At 50.0% G+C, this 22,489-nt stretch overlaps 1 protein-coding gene across 2 annotated transcripts in view; it reads right to left on the bottom strand.

Moving 5' to 3' along the window:
• Positions 1-22,489, bottom strand: part of CERS4 (ceramide synthase 4) — a 100,890-nt gene that overhangs the window by 53,584 nt on the left and 24,817 nt on the right. The gene's annotated exons all lie outside the window — the stretch shown is intronic.

Genomic DNA, 22,489 nt, shown 5'->3' with positions numbered 1-22,489 from the left:
GAAATATAATAACTGACCCTCGCCCACAGCTTCCCTCTGTTTCCCAGCAGCAACGCAAAAGGAAGATGTTTAAAACCTTGGTCCTACGCCACGAGTTTGCTATCTATGCCAAATAAGGTAGCGTGGTACTGATGCTAGAAGACTAGAAACATGTTGAGCGGCCACTGACCAAGGGGAAAATACCATCCTGGACCACACCTGTGCTTTTTAAGCGCAGCTCTGTCTGCATAGCATTTGACTGTGTCGACCACAGCAAACTATGGCAAGTTCTTAAAGAAATGTTAGTGCCTGATCATCTCATCTGTCTCCTGAGAAATCTCTATGTGGGACAAGAAGCTACAGTTAGAATTGGATATGGAACAACTGATGGGTTCAAAATTGGGAAAGGAGTACGACAAGGCTGTATATTGTCTCCCTGCTTATTTAACTTATATGCAGAATTCATCATGCGAAAGGCTGGGCTGGATGAATCCCAAGCCAGAATTAAGATTGACGGAAGAAATATCAACAACCTCAGATATGCAGATGACACAACATTGATCGCAGAAAGTGAGGAGGAATTAAAGAACCTTTTAATGAGGGTGAAAGAGGAGAGCGCAAAATATGGTTTGAAGCTCAACATCAAAAAAACAAAGATCATGGCCACTGGTCCCATCACCTCCTGGCAAATAGAAGGGGAAGAAATGGAGGCAGTGAGAGATTTTATTTTCTTGGACTCCATGATCACTGCAGATGGTGACAGCAGTCACGAAATTAAAAGACGTCTGCTTCTTGGGAGAAAAGCAATGACAAACCTAGACAGCATCTTAAAAAGCAGAGACATCACCTTGCCAACAAAGGTCCGTATAGTAAAAGCTCTGGTTTTCCCAGTAGTGATGTATGGAAGTGAGAGCTGGACCATAAAGAAGGCTGATTGCCGAAGAATTGATGATTTTGAATTCTGGTGCTGGAGGAGACTCTTGAGAGTCCCATGGACTGCAAGAAGATCAAACCTCTCCATTCTGAAGGAAATCAGCCAGAGTGCTCACTGGAAGGACAGATCCTGAAGCTGAGGCTCCAATACTTTGGCCACCTCATGAGAAGAGAAGACTCCCTGGAAAAGACCCTGATGTTGGGAAAGATGGAGGGCGCAAGGAGAAGGGGACGACAGAGGACGAGATGGTGGGACAGTGTTCTCAAAGCTACCAGCATGAGTTTGACCAAACTGCGGGAGGCAGTGGAAGACAGGAGGGCCTGGCGTGCTCTGGTCCAGGGGGTCACGAAGAGTCGGACACGACTAAGCGACTAAACAACAACAACTGTCTGCATAACACGGCAGCGGTAGAGCATCCTTGCAGCTTGATCGCCTCCGAACGAATGCCGCTATGGGGAAAATAAATCCCCTCGTGCCAAAAAGCATTCTGCTCGGCTGCAAACAGGGCTGCCAGCCAAACATGCAAGTTCATGTGTTTTCTTCTAATCAGCCGTTTGTCAGAATCAGTGTTACCTGGGTGCATCTTAAGTCTGCCGCTGCACACCTGAAACCTGCAGGCGAGAGATACCATAATGAGGACAAGGTGGTACCCATAGGAGCATTTTTGCAGAGACCTGTTCCAAGTCCACAGGTGTGCCCTAGTGACCATCTCAGGCTCCACAACACATTTTCTTTCAAAGGGCCAAATTCCCTCTGTGTTCATTTGCCAGAGTTGGGTAGCGCAAACGTTCTATCCTCCTCTCCTTTCTCTCGCGTTACATCCCTCCCTCTCTCTTTTTGCAGGATCACAGCACGGCAGAGTTGCAAGGTACATCTGGGGGTCATCTAGTCCAACCCCCTGCAATGCAAGAATCTCAACACGCAGCTCCCCGCCCCCATCCAATCTGAAACCGTTTCGGACCCTGCTTAGCTTTGCAGATGTGCGGGCGGGTTTATAGCTGCCCCAGCTTTAGCTCCCTCTTTCGGACACCCTGCTTGTGATCACCCCCAGGGACACGGGTGGCGCTGTGGGTTAAACCACAGAGCCTAGGGCTTGCTGATAAGAAGGTTGGCAGTTCGAATCCCTGTGACGGAGTGAGCTCCCATTGCTCGGTCCCTACTCCTGCCCACCTAGCAGTTCAAAAGCACGTCCAAGTGCAAGTAGATAAATAGGTACCACTCTGGTGGGAAGGTAAACGGTGTTTCCGTGCACTGCTCTGGTTCGCCAGAAGCGGCTTAGTCATGCTGGCCACATGACCCGGAAGCTGTACGCCGGCTCCCTCAGCTGGTAAAGTGAGATGAGCGCCGCAAATCCAGAGTCGGTCACGACTGGACCTAATTGTCAGGGGTCCCTTTACCTTTATCTATTTCTCTCTCCTTCCGTCCCCACCCCATCCCCATTCTCACTTGCTTTTTGATGATGATAATAAAAATTTATTATTTATACCTCGCCCATCTGGCTGGGTTTCCCCAGCCACTCTGGGTGGCTCCCAACAGAATATCAAAAGCACAACAGAACATCAAACATTAAAAACTTCCCTAAACAGGGCTGCCTTCAGATGTCTTCTAAAAGTCAGATAGTTGTTTATTTCCTTGGCATCTGATGGGAGGGCGTTCCACAGGGCGGGCGCCACCACCGAGAAGGCCCTCTGCCTTGTACCCTGTAACCTCGCCTCTCGCAGGGAGGGAACTGCCAGAAGGCCCTTGGCGCTGGACCTCAGTGGGGGTGGAGACGCTCCTTTTGTGAGAGAACACAAGATGTTTGCATATCTCTGGAGTGCCAAAAACAGCAAGCTGGCTGAACAGAAGGGCCCTTGCACACTTGGCAAGGAGCTTTATTGCCCAATTGTACCCGAACTCTAGTAGCCTCGAGGTTAGATTAGTGCAACCCAGTACATTAGTGCAACCCAGAACTGTCTCTGAAGACAGTTCAGAAACTTCAACCAGTGTAGAATTCGGCAACCAAGTTGCTCACTGGGACAAAACAGTTTGAGCATATTGCAAGGATCCTGACCCTACTGCACTGGCTGCCAGTGACCTTCTAAGTGTCCCTATTTTCCAGAGACAGTCCTGGATTTACAGAAGCCATTTGGTTTCTGATTTGATCCCGGAATGGCCCACTTCTCCTTACGACGTCCCTATTTTCATCGGGGAAATGTTGGAATATACAGTGGCAGCTATTTATCAGCTCCATCTGGTACACAGGATGAGACCCTCCCTGACTGCGGACTGTCTGGCCAGAGTGGTCTATGCTCTGGTTATCTCCCGCTTGGACTACTGCCATGCGCTCTACGTGGGGCTACCTTTGAAGGTGACGCGGAAACTACAACTAATCCAGAACGCGGCAGCTAGACTGGTGACTGGGAGCGGCTGCCGAGATCATATAACACCGGTCTTGAAAGACCTATATTGGCTCCCAGTACGTTTCCGAGCACAATTCAAAGTGTTGGTGCTGACCTTTAAAGCCCTAAACGGCCTCGGTCCAGTATACCTGAAGGAGCGTCTCCACCCCCATCATTCTGCCCGGACATTGAGGTCCAGCTCTGAGGGCCTTCTGGCAGCTCCCTCGCTGCGAGAAGCCAAGGGAACCAGGCAGAGGGCCTTCTCAGTAGTGGCACCCGCCCTGTGGAACACCCTCCCACAAGATGTCAAAGAGAAAAATAACTACCAAACTTTTAGAAGACATCTGTAGGCAGCCCTGTTTAGGCAAATTTTAATCTTTAATAGGTTATTGTATTTTAGTGTTCTGTTGGAAGCCGGCCAGAGTGGCTGGGGGGACCCAGCCAGACGGGCGGGGTATAAATAATAAATTATTATTATTATTATTATTATTATTATTATTATTATTATTATTATTATTATGGTGGTTTAAGAACAGCTTAGTTTATGAAAAACTTAAGATTAAGAATGCTGCAAACCTAGGAGCAGGTGTTTTGGTTTGTGAGCTTTGCCTTGGAATAAGAACATGTTTCGCTCCCTGTTGAGTGTGTTCCATTTGTAAACTGAGTCCCCCGCTGCTACAGGAAACCACGCCTTGGTTTAAGAAAGCTTTGGTTTAAGAACGGATTTCTGGAACGGATTAAGTTCGTAAACCAAGGTACCACTGTACCTGAAGGAGCGTCTCCACCCCCATTGTCCAGCCCGGACACTGAGGTCCAGCTCCGAGGGCCTTCTGGCGGCTCCCTCCCTGCGAGTAGTGAGGTTACAGGGAACCAGGCAGAGAGCACTCCACTGACTAGCGATTAGCTTCCAGGCCCAATTCAAAGTACAGCGGTACCTTAGGTTACATACGCTTCAGGTTACATACGCTTCAGGTTACAGACTCCGCTAACCCAGAAATAGTGCTTCAGGTTAAGAACTTTGCTTCAGGATGAGAACAGAAATTGTGCAGTGGCGGCAGCAGGAGGCCCCATTAGCTAAAGTGGTGCTTCAGGTTAAGAACAGTTTCAGGTTAAGAACGGACCTCCAGAACGAATTAAGTACTTAACCTGAGGTACCACTGTACTGCTTTTGACCTATAAAAGAAGGACATTCAGACCCTCCAAGAATCTCTATTTTCCAGGGACAGTCCCGGACTTAAAGAAGCCGCCCCGGTTTCTGGCTTGATCCCAGAATGCCCCACTTTCCCTTAGAACGCCCCTCTTTCCATCTGAGAAACGCCGGAGGGTATGGAATAGGACATCTCCGTTTTCATCAGAGAAATGTTGGAGGGGACGGAAATGCAAACCACATTTGCACATCTAAAGAGGAACCAAAAGCATTCAAAGCGGATTTCTCTTTAAAAGAGAGGGCGGGGGAAGATGGGGATTTATTTTCTAACCCTGCTGCCCAAGCAGCAAAGCAGAAACACAGCCGCTGCTCTTTTGACTTTCCCGTTTTAAAAATAAACGCTGCCCTGCTTGTCTCGTGAACAAGGCCGTGCGTCGCCTGTGCAATGCTGTCGCACGCCAGAGTCAGAGGTGTCCTCGGAAGTGCATGACAAGGCTTTTCCTCCGCCTCCCAATCTATTTTTGCCACACAATCCGCTTTGCACTTTAAGTCCCCGAGGCTCTCTCTCTCTCTGTGCGAACGGGGATAAAGAGCTCTGAGGGATTTCAGATGCTGTGTAAGAATAGCCACAGCTTAATCCTACCCGGGGCAGACGGACAACGTTTCCAAGGAGAAGGAAACTTCGCTGGCGACAAAAGCGTGGAATAGGAAGCCGTTGGAACCGGAATCTACATCTCAGGAAACCTCTACCTATGGAAGACAGCAGTGGTTGCCTCCAACTAAATCCTACTCAGAGTAAATCCATTGGAAATAATGGCCGTGACTGCCAATTTCAGTCCCTCTATTTCATGGGTGGGACACGGGTGGCGCTGTGGGTTAAACCACAGAGCCTAGGACTTGCCGATCAGAAGGTCGGCGGTTCGAAGCCCCGTGACGGGGTGAGCTCCCGTTGCTCGGTCCCTGCTCCTGCCAACCTAGCAGTTCGAAAGCACGTCAAAGTGCAAGTAGATAAATAGGTACCACTCCGGCGGGAAGGTAAATGGCGTTTCCGTGCGCTGCTCTGGTGTGCCAGAAGCGGCTTAGTCATGCTGGCCACATACCCGGAAGCTGCACGCTGGCTCCCTCGGCCAATAAAGCGAGATGAGCGCTGCAACCTCAGAGTCAGGCACGACTGGACCTAATGGTCAGGGGTCCCTTTATCTTTACCTTATCTCATGGGTAGGCAAACTAAGGCCCGGGGGCCGGATCCAACCCAATCGGCTTCTAAATCCAACCCACGGACAGTCTGGGAATCAGCATGTTTTTACATGAGTAGAATGTGTCCTTTTATTTAAAATGCACCTCTGGGTTATTTGTGGGGCATAGGAATTTGTTCTTTTTTCCTTTTTTTTCAAAATATAGTCCGGCCCCCCACAAGGTCTGAGAGACAGTGGACCGGCCCCCTGCTGAAAAAGTTTGCCCTTTCTCATAGCTATGCTTCACCATAAGATCAAGGACCGAGTTACGACGACGCAAAAAACGAGACCTGCTTTTATAGAATCCTAGAATTGCCGTCCCTTTGGAAAACAAAACTAAGGCAGAGACTTTTTCTCTCTCTCGGCCCCTCCTGTCGTATATTGAATGCAATTATAATTGCAAGCTGGCTTTCGGACGCCGGCAAACGTTTTCGCAATGCAATAAAGGAAGAAATAACAAACAACATTTCGGACGCAGATCGCAAACAGAGAATCGGGAGCGCTTGGCTCTGCGGCGACCCGCGAGAATCTCGGGAGAATTGTTGCAATTAAGGCTTGGAAGGAGAATCGTAGAATCACAGAACTGTAGAGTTGGAAGGGACCCTAGACATCATCTAGTCCAACCCCCTGGAAGGCAGGAATGTGCAGCAATGCCCAGACGGGGATCATAGAATCATAGAATCATAGAGTTGGAAGAGACCACAAGGGCCATCGAGTCCAACCCCCTGCCAAGCAGGAAACACCATCAGAGCACTCCTGACATATGGTTGTCAAGCCTCTGCTTAAAGACCTCCAAAGAAGGAGACTCCACCACACTCCTTGGCAGCAAATTCCACTGTCAAACAGCTCTTACTGTCAGGAAGTTCTTCCTAATGTTTAGGTGGAATCTTCTTTCTTGTAGTTTGGATCCATTGCTCCGTGTCCGCTTCTCTGGAGCAGCAGAAAACAACCTTTCTCCCTCCTCTATGTGACATCCTTTTATATATTTGAACATGGCTATCATATCACCCCTTAGGCTCCTCTTCTCCAGGCTAAACATGCCCAGCTCCCTTAGCCGTTCCTCATAAGGCATCGTTTCCAGGCCTTTGACCATTTTGGTTGCCCTCCTCTGGACACGTTCCAGTTTGTCAGTGTCCTTCTTGAACTGTGGTGCCCAGAACTGGACACAGTACTCCAGGTGAGGTCTGACCAGAGCAGAATACAGTGGCACTATTACTTCCCTTGATCTAGATGCTATACTCCTATTGATGCAGCCCAGAATTGGCGTTGAGGGTTCAAGTCCCACACTGGGCAAAAAAAGATTCCTGCATTGTGGGGGGTTGGACCAGATGACCTGGGGAGGATCCCTCTTTCAATTCAACCATTCTAGGGTCCTACGAAGGGACGCAGGTGGCGCTGTGGGTTAAACCACAGAGCCTAGGACTTGTCGATCAGAAGGTTGGTGGTTTGAATCCCCACGACGGGGTGAGCTCCCGTTACTCGGTCCCTGCTCCTGCCAACCTAGCAGTTCGAAAGCACACCAGTGCAAGTAGATAAATAGGTACTGCTCCGGCAGGAAAGTAAACGGCGTTTCCGTGCGCTGCTCTGGTTCGCCAGAAGCGGCTTCGTCATGCTGGCCACATGACCCGGAAGCTGTACGCCGGCTCCCTCGGCCAGGAAAGCAAGATGAGCGCCGCAACCCCAGAGTCGGCCACGACTGGACCTAATGGTCAGGGGTCCCTTTACCTTAAGGTCCTACGAAAGGGGCAGTTTAAAACCCCTTAACCAGGCATTGCCAACGTCCTCCTCCTCCCTCTGCTTGGCTTAGTTGGCGAGTTTCTCACCGAGAAAATCTCGTTCATATCGCACACAGAGGAGACCTCAGTCCAGGCCCAATCCTGTTCCCTTAGACCACTAGTTGTCTGTCCCCTGATACTCTGCCAACCCTCCATTCCACTTCATTTTCTCCAGCTCCTCTGGAAGTTACGTAACTTTGCATTCTTGGCACAGATGTTTTTGCAGAACGAGATCTGTCTGCTCAAAAGCGAAGTTCGGAAGTGGGTCTCCTCCGTTAAGTGTGAAAGGGGACTTCCTGTCCCTGAACCTGCGCAGAAAGTTTCGCCGCCGAGCGGTCAGGAAGAATAATAATAATTCACTAGACTGTACGGAATAATCTGAAATTTGCAGGGGAAAATAATCCTTTTGAATTCTACGTGCCCAAGAATCTAACAAAGGGACAATATCAATGGATTCTCTGAGCCCTTACTACAGCAAAAAGATGTAGTATGAACAAGAAAATGATAATAATGATAATAATAATAATAATAATAATGATGTGGCTTTCTTTAACGACTGAAGATACGTTCAAACTTGCTGCACATGGACAAGTTGCGTGCAAACACAGACTTGCCATGCACAAAGTCAACGGTACTTGGAATTCCTTTTTATAAATACCCTATTAGGTTAAGGTTTGTTGAACTGCAATAATATTATTTTTGGTAATGCATACAGCTTTTCTGTTGTTCTGTTTTGTTTTCTTACACTGTCCTATTTCTTTTCTCCCCCCCCCTTCTTTTTTGTGCCTTATCTTACACCGTGCACTTGTATTTATGTGGTTTTTAGAAAAATAATAATTCAATAGGGAATATAAAACGATATATATGTACCTCTCTCTCTCTCAACAGATATGAAACCTGGGGATAAAGTTATCCTTGCCATCCATTACAGGCTGTGTCCTAAGATTTAGCCTTATCATAACCCTCAAAGAACAAATTGTATAGTCTGAGGATCAAAGTAATGAGAACATTTCTTTTTTTAAAAAAGGTTGCAAGGGGAAGTAAGCGAAATCTGGGCAAGAACATTTTGAGCCAGGAGTTTAGAATTTAACTTTGCAGGGGCCTCAAACACTCATTGTCCTGATCTGCTAATGGGGAACGAGAGACAGAGAAACCAGCATTTTAAAGATCACCATTTAATGCTTAATATTTAATTTCGCTGCCCAACCAGGCTGGACGGAATTTTAAAAGCACGCTCCCAGCACCTTAGGGAACCAAGGCAAAAATATAAACTAATCATCCCAAAGGTCTGGGCACTGTGTTTATGTGTGAGCAAAGGGATCTCCATAAACAGAATTGATGTGTGTGCGCAAGCTCTAATTTGCAGGTGGATCCTATTCTTTTGCTTGGGGGAAAGATCCCGACGCCATGCGCGGAAGCTGTGAAAAGGGCAAATTCCATGTTAGAGACCATCGTTTGATTTCATTCACGCAGGTTCTTTTATTTATCCCAGAGCTGGAAGCGCCAAGCCCAAACCCCTGAAATGCAGGAATCTTTTGCCCGACGTGGGATTCAAACCCGCGAGCCTGAGATTGAGTCTTGAGTTCTACTGGCTGAGCTAAGGGGGCCGGTTCGCAAGATTAAAAACAGACATCACCTTGCCAACAAAGGTCTGTATAGTTAAAGCTATGGTTTTCCCAGTAGTGATGTATGGAAGTGAGAGCTGGACCATAAAGAAGGCTGATCGCCGAAGAATGGATGCTTTTGAATTCTGGTGATGGAGGAGACTCTTGAGAGTCCCATGGACTGCAAGAAGATCAAACCTCTCCATTCGGAAGGAAATCAGCCCTGAGTGCTCACTGGAAGGACAGATCCTGAAGCTGAGGCTCCAAGACTTTGGCCACCTCATGAGAAGAGAAGAATCCCTGGAAAAGACCTTGATGTTGGGAAAGATGGAGGGCACAAGGAGAAGGGGACGACAGCGGATGAGATGGTGGGACAGTGTTCTCGAAGCGACCAGCATGAGTTTGACCAAACTGCGGGAGGCAGTGGCAGGCAGGAGTGCCTGGCGTGCTCTGGTCCAGGAGGTCACAAAGAGGCGGACACGACTAAACGACTCAACAACAACAACAAATTGCCGTTGGCATCTTCCTGCTGCCGAGGGCAAAGTCAAACTGCTGTGTTAGCAGCCCCAGAGTTGACCTCCCACCAGGGCAGAAGTTGTTTTTGTTGTTGCAATCCATCTGCAGGCCCGTCTTACCCATAGAGGCTAGTGGCGCGGGGCGCCAGGGCGCCAAGTTATGGAGGGCGCCAGGCGAGAGTCCGGGGAAACCAGACGAGCGCGCTGAGTGAGCGAGGGTGCGTGCGCCGCTCCCTCTGAGTGTTGCCTCAGTTTTTTCCCTTTTAGTCTGAAGACGCCAGGTGGGAGCGGCGCACGTGCTCTCGCTCGCTCGGCGTGCTGCCTGCCGTGGCCACCGCAGCACAAAGAGGCCACTGAGCCAGGAGGCGCCGCATCCAGCCACCGTCTCCTCCCCGCCGGAGGAGCTGCTATCCACCTCCTCTAGCCCTGAAAAAAAAGGTTGACAACTCTGGGAAAGTGTCGCCAGAAGGATCTTTGCACCACGGCGCAGGATATGCTCAAGACGGCCCTGTCATAGCTGTCAACTTACAGATTTGAAAATAAGGGACCAGCAGCCTCGAAAATAAGGGATCAGCAGCCAAAATAAGGGATTTTCCAAGCATAGGTATGTTCAACTTCTGAGCCCCTCCGAGCCAAAGGCAGAAAGCCCAGCCAGCAGCCAAACGAAGCCTCAAGCGGTGGTTCCCACAGCGCAGCAACCCGGCAAAGGGGAAACCACCGTCACCTCTGCGCTGGGAAGCGCTGAGCAAAGGCGAGTCACCAGGCAAGGCGGCCGATTGGATCGGCACAAGGCATGCAAGCTCCACCCCCCAGTCGTTCTTAGACTCCTTATTGGGTGAGCCACGCAGCCAAGCAACACAGTTGGAGCCTCCCTCCTCCCTGGCCGGCAGGGAGGGAGGGAGGGAGAGGAGCTGCTTCCTTTGAAACCCGGGAAATTTAAGGGACATCATCAATAAGGGACAGCAGTGGGACACAGCGCTGGGATAAGGGAGTTTCCCGCCAAATAAGGGATGGTTGGCAGCTATGGCAACAACTGCGGCAACTATGGGTCCATCTGTCTCAAGAGATGGTGGAACGTGCCTTGTCTACAGGGTGCAAGCCGGGGCAGTGTGTCTGGAGATCCTGGGCTGCCCAGATCACAAGACCCACCCCCTCTCGGCCTGTCCTATCCTCACATCCTTGTGGGAGGAGGAGGAGAAGGGATGGAGCTGGAGAAAGAGAGAGAGAGAGAGAGAGAGAGAGAGAGAGAGAGAGAGAGAGAGAGAGAGACACGATTGGTGTTCTTTTCCCGGTTTCCCTTCCTCGACAGGAAAGGACAGCACATACCCAGCGATGCACACATCCTGCCGAGCCGAACTCTCGAATGGAAATGGAGACGGGTGCATGAATGCTGATGCAGCGCTTGAGCTGGACGGCTGAAAGCGATAGGAAAGACAACCCTTTGCCAAAGACAACACTGGAATCTAATCCCTTTGCTGGGCGACGCGCGAGAGAGAAGGGTTACTAGTGTGAAAGACGTCATTTGTCGTTGGGCCATGGAAGACCAGGAAGAGACATGATGGACAACCAATCTCAGCTGAGACCCTTCCTGCCTGCGGACTGTCTGGCCAGAGTGGTCTATGCTCTGGTTATCTCCCGCTTGGACTACTGCCATGCGCTCTACATGGGGCTACCTTTGAAGGTGACCCGGAAACTACAACTAATCCAGAACTGGCGACTGGGAGCGGCCGCCGAGACCATATAACACCGGTCTTGAAAGACCTACACTGGCTCCCAGTATGTTTCTGAGCACAATTCAAAGCATTGGTGCTGACCTTGAAAGCCCTAAATGGCCTTGGCCCAGTAGACCCGAAGGAGCGTCTCCACACCTCCAAGTGAGCTTTTTTTCCTGGGACAGTACCAGATTTACAAAAGCGGTCCCAGTTTCTGATTTGCTCCCGGAATGTCCCGCTTTTCCTTAGGACGTCTCTATTTTCATCAGAGAAATGTTGGAGGGGATGGAGTTATGCGAGCCCTGAGCCAAGGAGATAAGGTACTCCACAACCTTTAGAAGACATCTGACGGCCGCCCTGTGCAGGGAAGCTTTTAAAGGTTTATTATGTTTTAATTTATGCTGGAAGCTTCCCAGAGTGGCTGGGGCAACCCACTCAGATGGGTATTATGATTATGATTGTGATTATTAAATAGTAAAAAGTAAAGTGACCCCTGACCATTAGGTCCAGTCGTGGCCGACTCTGAGGTTGCGGCACTCATCTCGCTTTACTGGCCGAGGGAGCCGGCGTACAGCTTCCGGGTCATGTGCCCAGCAGGACTAAGCAGCTTGTGGAGAACCAGAGCAGCGCACGGAAATGCTGTTTACCTTCCCGCCGGAGTGGTACCTATTTATCTACTTGTACTTTGACGTGCTTTCGAACTGCTAGGTGGGCAGGAGTAGGGACCGAGCAACAGGAGCTCACCCCGTCGCAGGGATTCGAACCGCCGACCTTCTGATCGGCAAGCCCTAGGCTCTGTGGTTTAACCCACAGCGCCACCCGCGTCCCGATTATTAAATAGGATGTCCCTATTTTCAATGGGGGGCATGCATTTCTCGAGGTTTATGTCAAGGCACACTGTTTATCTTTCCTCCTTTCCCTCTCCCCTTGCCCCTCCTAAGCTCTCCGGAATCCGAAGTGTTTCCTTATCAGCAAGTGGAAACGAGAACCAGCCTCTCATCTTGCCCAGTGGGAAATAATACTGAAATAAACAACAAAACCTTCTCCTTTCCTAGTGTATGCAACTCCCCTGGCTCGATTGCGGCCGGCTCACAGTGCCGGGAATCCTGTGTACATTTTCGCCACTGTCTAAATATTAGATCAGCGGCTTCTCTTTTGTCTGGTACTCTTGCCATGCTGTTCCTTTGTTTTTAAGGAATAATAGGAGTTGCAGCAGGGGCCTGGAGGCTCAAGTGGCCTCTGTGTGTGGCTTTAGGAGTCCTTACTTCCATCTACGGCCCTAATAATAATAATAATAATAATAATAATAATAATAATAATAATGTTATTACTTATACTCCGCCCATCTGGCTGGGTCTCCCCAGCTACTCTGGGCAGCTTCCAACAAGATATTAAAACACAACAAAACATTAAACGTTAAAAACTTCCCTAAACAGGGCTGCCTCCAGATGTCTTTTTAAAAGTCAGGTAGTTGTTTATTTCCTTGACGTCAACACAGGGTGGGCACCACCACCGAGAAGGCCCTCTGCCTCCTACCTGTAACCTCACTTCTCTCAGGGAGGGAACCGCCAGAAGGCCCTCGGAGCTGGACCTCAGTGTCCGGGCTGGACGATGGGGATGGAGACGCTCCTTCAGAGATACTTTGCAGAGACCGTTTACGGCTTTCAAGGTCAGCACCAAGACTTTGAATTGTGCTCAGAAACGTCCTGGGAGCCAATGTAGGTCTTTCAGGTCTTGGCGGCCACTCCCAGTGACCAGTCTAGGTTGTTGTAGTTTCTGGGTCACCTTCAAAGGCAGCCCCACGGAGAGCGCGTTGCAGTAGTCCAAGCAGGAGATAACCAGAGCATGCACCACTCTGGCCAGACAGTCTGGGGGCAGGTAGGGTCTCAGCCTGTGTACCAGATGGAGCTGCCCTGGACACAGAATTGACCTGCGCCTCCATGGACAGCTGTGAGTCCAAAATGACCCCCAGGCTGTGCACCTGGTCCTTCAGAGGCACAGTTACCCCATTCAGGACCAGGGAGTCCTCCACACCCGCCCGCCCCCTGTCCCCCCCAAGCAGTACTTCTGTCTTGTCAGGATTCAACCTCAATCTGTTAGCCACCATCCATCCTCCAACCGCCTCCAGACACTTTAGGACTCATTCTCAGGCAACTTCCAGACTGTGCTACTGCAATGAAATTTATGTGGGGCTGCCCTTGAAGGCGAGGTGGGGATTTGATTCCATTTGGTCTCATTTTATTTTATACAGTATAGAAACAGAACCTTTAGAAGACATCTGAAGGTAGCCCTGTATAGTTTATTTAATGTTTAATGTTTCATTGTGTTTATATATCTGTTGGCTGGGGAAACTGAATCAGATGGTTTCTTTCGAGTCTTAACTCTGCCTAGTGACACCGACGATATACAAGATGTGCCCTGTCCCTGTGATGGCAATCTCCTTTTAATGGTGGATTTTAAATTGCTACAACCCAGAAGCATGAGGCAAGGGATAAATATCTCTTCTCTTTGGCGCTCCCTCGTAGCCGAGTAAGATTGTCTTCCATAAACACGGTTTTAACAATGAGTCCGTAAGTGACTGTGGAGGCCGATTCTGGATCCACACGTCCTTCCACAGTGGGGACATTGGTTTCCAGGCAGGAGTTGATCCCAGTGAGGGTTTGCCAAGCGTGCCTTCCTCTTAGCACGTTTCTCCCTTGCGTCCTGAGTTCGAGTGTCTCCAAAGCCCACGACACCTTTGGAAAAGGCTGTTCTCCAACTGGAGTGCTCGCAGGCCAGTGTTTCCCAGTTATTGGTGTTTATACTACATTTTTTTAGACTTGCTTTGAGAGAGTCTTTGAACCTCTTTTGTTGGCCACCAGCATTACGCTTTCCGTTCCTAAATTGGGAATAGAGGAGTTGCTTTGGAAGACGAAAATCAGGCATCCACACAACATGACCGGTCCAATGAAGTTGATGTTGAAGAATCGTCGCTTCCACACTAGCGATCTTTGCTTCTTCCGGCATTTGTTCGCCTGTTCTCCCAAGTGATGCGTGAAATTTTTGGGAGACGCCGTTGATGGAATCTTTCGAGGAGCTGGCATTTATAATTCACCCTCCTTCTCAGTTTCTTCATGTTCTTGTTCTCAGCGTGCAAAACTGCCTTGCTCAGCACAGAAACACATCTCAAAACAGCGGAGGTGTTGTGAGCTCCTGAAAGAACTTGATAAACTCAGGATCCTTTTTTTAGGTCAAACGTTTCCTTCGTTGTTCCTCGCACTTTTGATACCGCCCGCCGCTAGCATGTGGCCGCTGGAAAGAGGCCTAGGAGGAAGAACAGCCCTCGGGCTAATAGAAATTTCCCCATGCGAGCACTGCAGCGAGGCCTAGTGGGTGGAGCGGGAGCGTTTCACACTGTGCCGTTTGTGCGCATAGAAATAAGCTCCACGGAGATCAGTGGGAAATTGTAGCTTTCAGCACATGAAGCAAGCGGCACAGAAGGAGTGGGTTTATCTGTACATCGCCACACGGTATTCTCTCGCATCTAAAGGACCTCTGAATAAAACATTTTTAAAAAAGAACATAGGGCAACAAGCTGGAACGTGTTCCAGGGAAGAAGATGCAGAAGTAATGACAGAGGGAGTGCTTGGATTATATTCTCGGCACGCGTCCCACTGCTTCTTGCAACACCACAGAGAGGGATGGTAGAGGAGGGAGCCTCTGGGCATGCGCAGAGGGCACGCGCCTCGCACATCACCAAGGGACCACAATGGACACTCCCACACCTTTGCAAGGTTCAAGAAGCTGGGAGGTGCGAGTTCGAATCAAGTCCCGCAGATCCTCCAAGGGTCCCTATTTTCCAGGGGCAGCCCTGGGTTAACAGAAGCTGTCGCACTTTCTAATTTGATCCAGGAGCGTCTTGCTTTCCCTATTTCCCTCAGAGAAATGTTAGGAGGGTACGGAGTTAGGTGAGCCCTGAGATGTAACTATACAACCTTTAGAAGACATCTGAAGGCAGCCCTGTATGGGGAAGTTTTTAAATTAATGTTTTGTTAAGTTTTTATATAGGTTGGAAGATGCCCAGGGTGCTTGGGGCAACCCAGTCAGATGAGGGGAGTATAATTATTGTTATTATTATTACTATTATTATTATTATAATAATAGAATAAAGGTAAAGGAAGGGACGCGGGTGGCGCTGTGGGTTAAACCACAGAGCCTAGGACTTGCCGATCGGAAGGTCGGCGGTTCGAATCCCCGCGACGGGGTGAGCTCCTGTTGCTCGGTCCCTGCTCCTGCCAACCTAGCAGTTCGAAAGCACGTCAAAGTGCAAGTAGATAAATAGGTACCGCTCCGGCGGGAAGGGAAACGGCGTTTCCATGCACTGCTCTGGTTCGCCAGAAGCGGCTTAGTCATGCTGGCCACATGACCCGGAAGCTGTACGTACGTTTACCTTTAAGTTTTCATATAAGTTAGAAGCCCTAGGCTCTGTGGTTTAACCCACATCTGTTATGGAATAGGACGTCCCTATTTTAATCCGAGAAGGGTTTTAGGGTATGAAATGTGCAATCAGAGTGAGTCATCTGGGGAGAATGCACTGACTGCGATTCTGGAATATAGGGAAGTTTCTTCTTCTGAGTCAGAGCATTCACTGATCATAAGAACCCAAGACCCTGCTTGGTCAGCACAAAAGCCCATGAGGTCCAGAACCTTCTCCTGGCAGTGGGCTGCCAGATTCCCCAGTGAGAAGCCTGCAAAGGAGCTGAGTGCGCACTCCATCAATGGCTGCTAGCCATGAAGGCCCGGCTGGATGAACCATTGAGGAAAAATAAGCACAAGGGAAAGGGGGACACCACAGAAATTGAAAGCCCTCAACGGCCTCAGCCCAGTATACCTGAAGGAACGTCTCCACCCCCATCGTCCAGCCCAGACACTGAGGTCCAGCTCCGAGGGCCTTCTGGTGGTTCCCTCCCTGCGAGAAGCGAGGTTACAGGGAACCGGGCAGAGGGCCTTCTCGGTGGTGGCTCCCTCCCTGCAGAACGCCCCCCCATCAGATGCCAAGGAAATAAACCACTATCTGACTTTTAGAAGACATCTGAAGGCAGCCCTGTTGAGGGAAGTTTTTAATGTTTGACGTTTTATTGTGTTTTTAATATTCTGTTGGGAGCCACCCACAGTGGCTGGGGAAACCCAGCCTGATGTGCGGGGAAAATAAATGTTATTATTATCTATATATCCGGGACTGTCCCTGGAAAATATGGACATTTGGAAGGTCTGAAATCTTTGGCACTTTGCAGCACTTTAACAGCCCCTCTCTCTTTGGGGCTGTCCACGTTCCTGATTTTTCTGGCTCCAATATCATAGAACTGTAGAGTTGGAAGGGACCTCAAGAGTCATTTAGTCTAACCCGCTTCTATGCAGGAATCTCTTGCCCAGAGTGGGACTCAAAACAAAGACCCAGCCACAAAATTAAAAGATGCCTGCTTCTTGGGAGAAAAGCAATGACAAACCTAGACAGCATCTTAAAAAGCAGAGACATCACCTTGCCAACAAAGGTCCGTATAGTTCAAGCTATGGTTTTCCCAGTAGTGATGTATGGAAGTGAGAGCTGGACCATCAAGAAGGTTGATGGCTGGAGAATGGATGCTTTTGAATTCTGGTGCTGGAGGAGACTCTTGAGAGACCCGTGGACAGCAAGAAGATCAAACCTCTCCATTCTGAAGGAAATCAGCCCTGAGTGCTCACTGGAAGGACGGATCCTGAAGCTGAGGCTCCAAGACTTTGGCCACCTCATGAGAAGAGAAGACTCCCTGGAAAAGACCCTGATGTTGGGAAAGATGGAGGGCGCAAGGAGAAGGGGACGACAGAGGACGAGATGGTGGGACAGTGTTCTCGAAGCTACCAGCATGAGTTTGACCAAACTGCGGGAGGCAGTGGAAGACAGGAGTGCCTGGCGTGCTCTGGTCCGGGGGTCATGAAGAGTCGGACACGACTAAACGACTCAACAACAACAACAACAACCCCTTGCCAAGGCTCCATTCTGATGAGCCTTCATTGTGCCCATCTTTGAGGACGATATTGGGTCACACCAGGAGGTGCTGACTCAGAGAAGGCAACCCAACCTGCTTGAGTTTCGGTTACCCTGATCGGCCTATGAGATACAAATGTGTGATGCACAATGAGTTAGGTAACAGCCCATTAAATTGCCAAAGGTATGTGCCTGTGTGACATACATTTAACTCCATTTTTCACAGACAATTGGGACACGGGTGGCGCTGTGGGTTAAACCACAGAGCCTAGGACTTGCCGATCAGAAGGTCGGCGGTTTGAATCCCCGCAATGACGGGGTGAGCTCCCGTTGCTCGGTCTCTGCTCCTGCCCACCTAGCAGTTTGAAAGCACGTCAAAAGTGCAAGTAGATAAACAGGTACCGCTCTGGCGGGAAGGTAAACGGTGTTTCTGTGCACTGCTCTGGTTCGCCAGAAGCGGCTTAGTCATGCTGGCCACATGACCCGGAAGCTGTACGCCGGCTCCCTCGGCCAGTAAAGCGAGATGAGCGCCGCAACCCCAGAGTTGGCCACGACTGGACCTAATGATCAGGGGTCCCTTTACTTTTACCTTTACCTATCACAGACAATAATCTTTGCTTTTCATAAGCACCCTGTAATTTCATTTCAAATAAATAATAATAATAATATCAACAATCCACACTTAAATCCCTGGACCATATACAGTGGTAACTCGGGTTACATACGCTTCAGGTTACATACGCTTCAGGTTACACACTCCGCTAACCTAGAAATCGTGCTTCAGGTTAAGAACTTTGCTTCAGGATGAGAACAGAAATGGGGCTCTGGCGGTGCGGTGGCAGCAGGAGACCCCATTAGCTAAAGTGGTGCTTCAAGTTAAGAACAGTTTCAGGTTAAGAACGGACCTCCGGAACCAATTAAGTACTTAAAGCCGAGGTACCACTGTAGTCCAGACCATATCGCGATTCGGCGCAGGTAGAGGCATTGATTTCAGCCCAGCGAGTCGAAGATTGACTTCCGCCTATAAAGACGACGGCGAGGAAACCAGCAGTGAGTATGAGGAGGAGACTCTCCCAGGTCTGAACCGCAGTGGCATCTCTAGAAAGAAGAGGGAAATTCCCTGAGACAGTTCCTGCCAGTCCGTGTGGGCAGTATTGGGTTCAATGAGTCAACGGTCTGGCTCGAGAAGTCGCAGCTTCCTGCAACCCCATTTTAAAATGCTCCAGAACCGTGAGGAATCTTGCTTTGGGACTGCAGCTCCGCAGCACAATGTACCCCCGGCGTGCGCAAAGCCCCGAGTTCGAATCCTGACAAGATCCCAGGTTAAAAGGATCTGGTTAAAAGTTAAAAGGGCTCGTATTTTGCTGCTCGTATTTTGTTAGCTAAAAAGTGGAAGACCCAAGAATTAGCAGCGATAGAAGAATGGCAGGTGAAGAGGATGGATTTTTCGGAGCTAGCCGACCTAACCGGAAGAGTCCGCGACCAGAAGGAGGAGGAGTATCAGGAAGAGTGGAATAAATTTAATGATTATTTACTTAAATTTGTTAAGTCAAGCTAACTGAAAACAGCTTGCAGATACCTAATGGGCTTAGGATTTTATTTACGTTAAGTGATGAATTAATATGTTTAATTCCATAAGGTCAAGATCTAAGGATGTTAATGTTTAAGTTAAATTTCATAAAAATTGGGATTTGGAGAACTGTTAAAAGGATATGGAATGAAATTCAACCAAGGGGAAGCGAGGAAGTCACTTAACAAAGTTAATAAGTGTAATTTTCAATAATATGTTTGTTTGTCTTGTGTGCTTGTTTGTTTATAATATTGTGAAAACTAATATTTTTTTTGGGAAAATGAAAAGGAAAAAAAGTTAAAAGGGCTCTCCTTCCTTGGAGGTTTTTAAGCTGGGTGGTCATGTGTCGAGGATGCTTGAGCGGCGATTCCCGCATTGCAGGGGTTGGACTAGATGACCGCTGGGGACCCCTCTCTACACTTTTTGATTCTAGCTCCTCTCTGGGCTAAAAGTACCCAGCTCCTTCGACCGTTCCTCATAAGGCATAAGCAGATGACGAGGGGAGCTCTCTTTGCTGAAACCCTTATGAGCTTCTGCCAGTCAGACACTGGTTTGTATTTGACAAACTGCTGCACGGACACTATAAAGCACATTTCTGCCCCCGTCCCCACAAAAAAAAAGAGAATACTGGTAACTGAAGTTTGGTACTGGGAATTGTAGCGCTGTGGCGGTCAAACTACAGTTCCCAGGAGGTCCTTGCATGCTTTAGATGTGCCCAGCCTAAGACACGTTAATCGAAGGTCTGCTCTGCGTATGTTTTAGTTAGATACAGCCTAACACAGTGGTTCTCAACCTGCGGGAGGTGTTGCTGGACTACAACTCCCATCATGCCTGAGCTCTGGGCTTGCTAGATGTAGTTCAACAACATCTGGGGATGTTGAGAAAGGCTGGCCTAACGGATGGCCTTTGACTTCTGTCCTAGCAAAAATTAATGGCAACATTATTATTATTATTATCATTATTATTATTAGAGTTTATATACCAGCCTATACCCGGTCTCAGGTCGGTTCACAGAAAAGATCACAATATATATACCGTAATCTGAATAAAAACAACAATCCAATAACACACACACACACACACCAGAAAAAAGCCACATGTTAAAAGGGTATAGGATGTCAAACAGATCGACCAAAGGCCTGGTTAAAAAGGAACGCTTTTCCCTGGCACCTAAAGGTGTGTAATGAAGGCGCCAGGCGAACTTCCCTGGGGAGAGCGTTCCACAGACGGGGAGCCACTGCAGAGAAGGCCCCGTTCTCGTGTTGCCACCCTCCAGACCTCTTGAGGAGGAGACACCCGAAGGAGGGCCTCAGAAGATGATCTCGGGGTCTGTGGATTAACCACAGCGCCACCCGCGTCCCATCTCTGTGCTTAGCCTACCTCAAAGGGCCGTTGTGACCCAGGTCAGGGTCCGAGGGAGGCAGAACTACTTAAAAACTACCCCGAAGTCCTTGCAAGGAAAGGGGGGGGGGCAGGACGAAGACTCGACCTGCCGAAAGTGCCTGTTCCGCAGGTGGCGCTATGGGTTAAACCACAGAGCCTAGGACTTGCTGATCAGAAGGTCGGCGGTTCGAATCCCTGCAATGACGGGGTGAACTCCCGTTGCTCGGTCCCTGCTCCTGCCAACCTAGCAGTTCGAAAGCACGTCAAAGTGCAAGTAGATAAATAGGTACCACTCTGGCGGGAAGGTAAACGGCGTTTCCGTGCGCTGCTCTGGTTTGCCAGAAGCGGCTTAGTCCTGCTGGCCACATGACCCGGAAGCTGTACGCCGGCTCCCTCGGCCAGTAAAGCGAGATGAGCGCCGCAACCCCAGAGTCGGCCATGACTGGACCTAACCGTCAGGAGTCCCTTTACCTTTACTACTAATGACGTCCCCCTGTTCTAAAAGTGTACGGCAGCACAATCCAGAAAGCCACATAATGCAATAGGCTCTAATTGTGCGATACGATCAATAAGATAAGATAATCAATAACACGAGGAATAGAGACCCAGCGATTTCTGAAAGCCGTAACAGAACCTTTCAAACAAGCACAAATCAAAACTGAAACAGTGCTCAACAGTTTGGCAACCCCCGTTACAGGGTTGCCAACTTCATTTCCTGGCCCCTGCTCCTGTGCCTTTTGTGGCACATGTGTTACAAAGGAAATGAGGGGACACACACACACACACAAAAAAAAACCCACTTCCCCTCCTTTTGCAGCACAGGCAGCTCTTAAAGGCGTAGGGGGAGGGCCGAAGGGGCACCAAAAAAAGAGTTGGCAACACCGCCAAATGGGAAGAGGCAGGGAGAAGAGAGCCCAGCTTAGGCAGGCAGAAGCCTATTCGGTTGGCAGTTTGACCAGTTCTTTTTCCAGGCACCACAAGGCCAGCTGCAAGGGAAAGTTGGCGACCGTGGTTGTTGCCGACGAATCAGCCCTGCCAACTGGGGGGGGGGGGAGGCTCTCCCCGCCCCCACAAACACCACCCACGTGTCCCTTTTCCCAGAGCAGTATCTTTGGCACGGCCGGGCATGCCCCGGCCTTGCTGCAGCTTGCCCCCCAAACCGGGCACTGCCAGGCGAATCCTAGGCCCATCTATTATCCTTTCTGCCTTGGTTGTCTGGCGACTTCCACGTGGCGGAATAACGGCCCCACGCTTAGGGGCTCCTGCTCCTCTTTGCCCAGTGGCCTCGCCCCCAGCGCTGAGCCGTGGTGCTACAGGCCCCTGCCCTCCCCCAAAAAGATACCCTGCCAACTGGGCACTGCCGAACCACCTTGCTGCCAACTACTCACAAGGCCGTGTCTCTTGGAACAGCAAAATCGAGCCTGCCTTCTTCCTCCCTCCCTCCCCGCGCACGGCTCTGGCACTGCCAACTTCCCCACACAGAGAACAAGCCGTTATGTCCCAGGATGTAGGGCGGTCCTGATGGCCTCTAGGTGCCCCTTCCCAGTCTCGATTGGGGCCTTTTCTCTCTCTCTCTCTGAGTGTGCCCTAAACTGTGCCCGCCCGACACTAAGGCCCATTCGCTACCAACACCCGCCCTCTTGCCTCAAAGCTGCCAGCGCCCACCTGATGCCACTGGTGCCCTTTGTGAGTGTGTGTTTGGGGGGGTCTCTTCCAGGTCTTCGCTCGCTCTGTCTGGATGTCCTCTGGGTGCCCCTTACCGGGTGGTACCCAATTTCTACCAAACCAAGCGCTCCTTCTTCGTCCTAGTTCAGCTTTGGCACTGAGCCGGCGTTGCCCACCAGCCAAGAGACACCCTCTGGCAGGGGTGCCAACCTGAATAAAATATCGGGGGGGGGGTGTATGTTTGCCCAGGTAAGCCGTGCCTCGCATAATCACAAGACATGGCGCCTGCCCACCATTTGAATGGCAATGCCCATCAACTTTGTGGAGCCCGCTCCCTCAAATATTTTACCGGGGGGGGGTGAAGGGACCTCGGCGCCTTGAGGTTGGCTCCCGTGCCCCCAGGCGCCCCCCCCCAGGCGCGATACCCCCTCCCCCCAAAAACCACCCTCCTTCTTTTCCTGACTCACTTCTGACAACCTTCCCCGCCCGGGTCTGCTGCGCCCATCGCCGTGTCCCCTTTGCCCAGATGTGCCCATGGAAGAGAGATGGGCGGCGGCGGCGCAACCCCCCCCCCAAAAAAAAACC

This window comes from Podarcis raffonei, chromosome 18, assembly GCF_027172205.1.
Source record: "Podarcis raffonei isolate rPodRaf1 chromosome 18, rPodRaf1.pri, whole genome shotgun sequence".
Classification (NCBI taxonomy): domain Eukaryota; kingdom Metazoa; phylum Chordata; class Lepidosauria; order Squamata; family Lacertidae; genus Podarcis; species Podarcis raffonei.
This window is presented reverse-complemented; position numbering and strand designations above follow the sequence as displayed.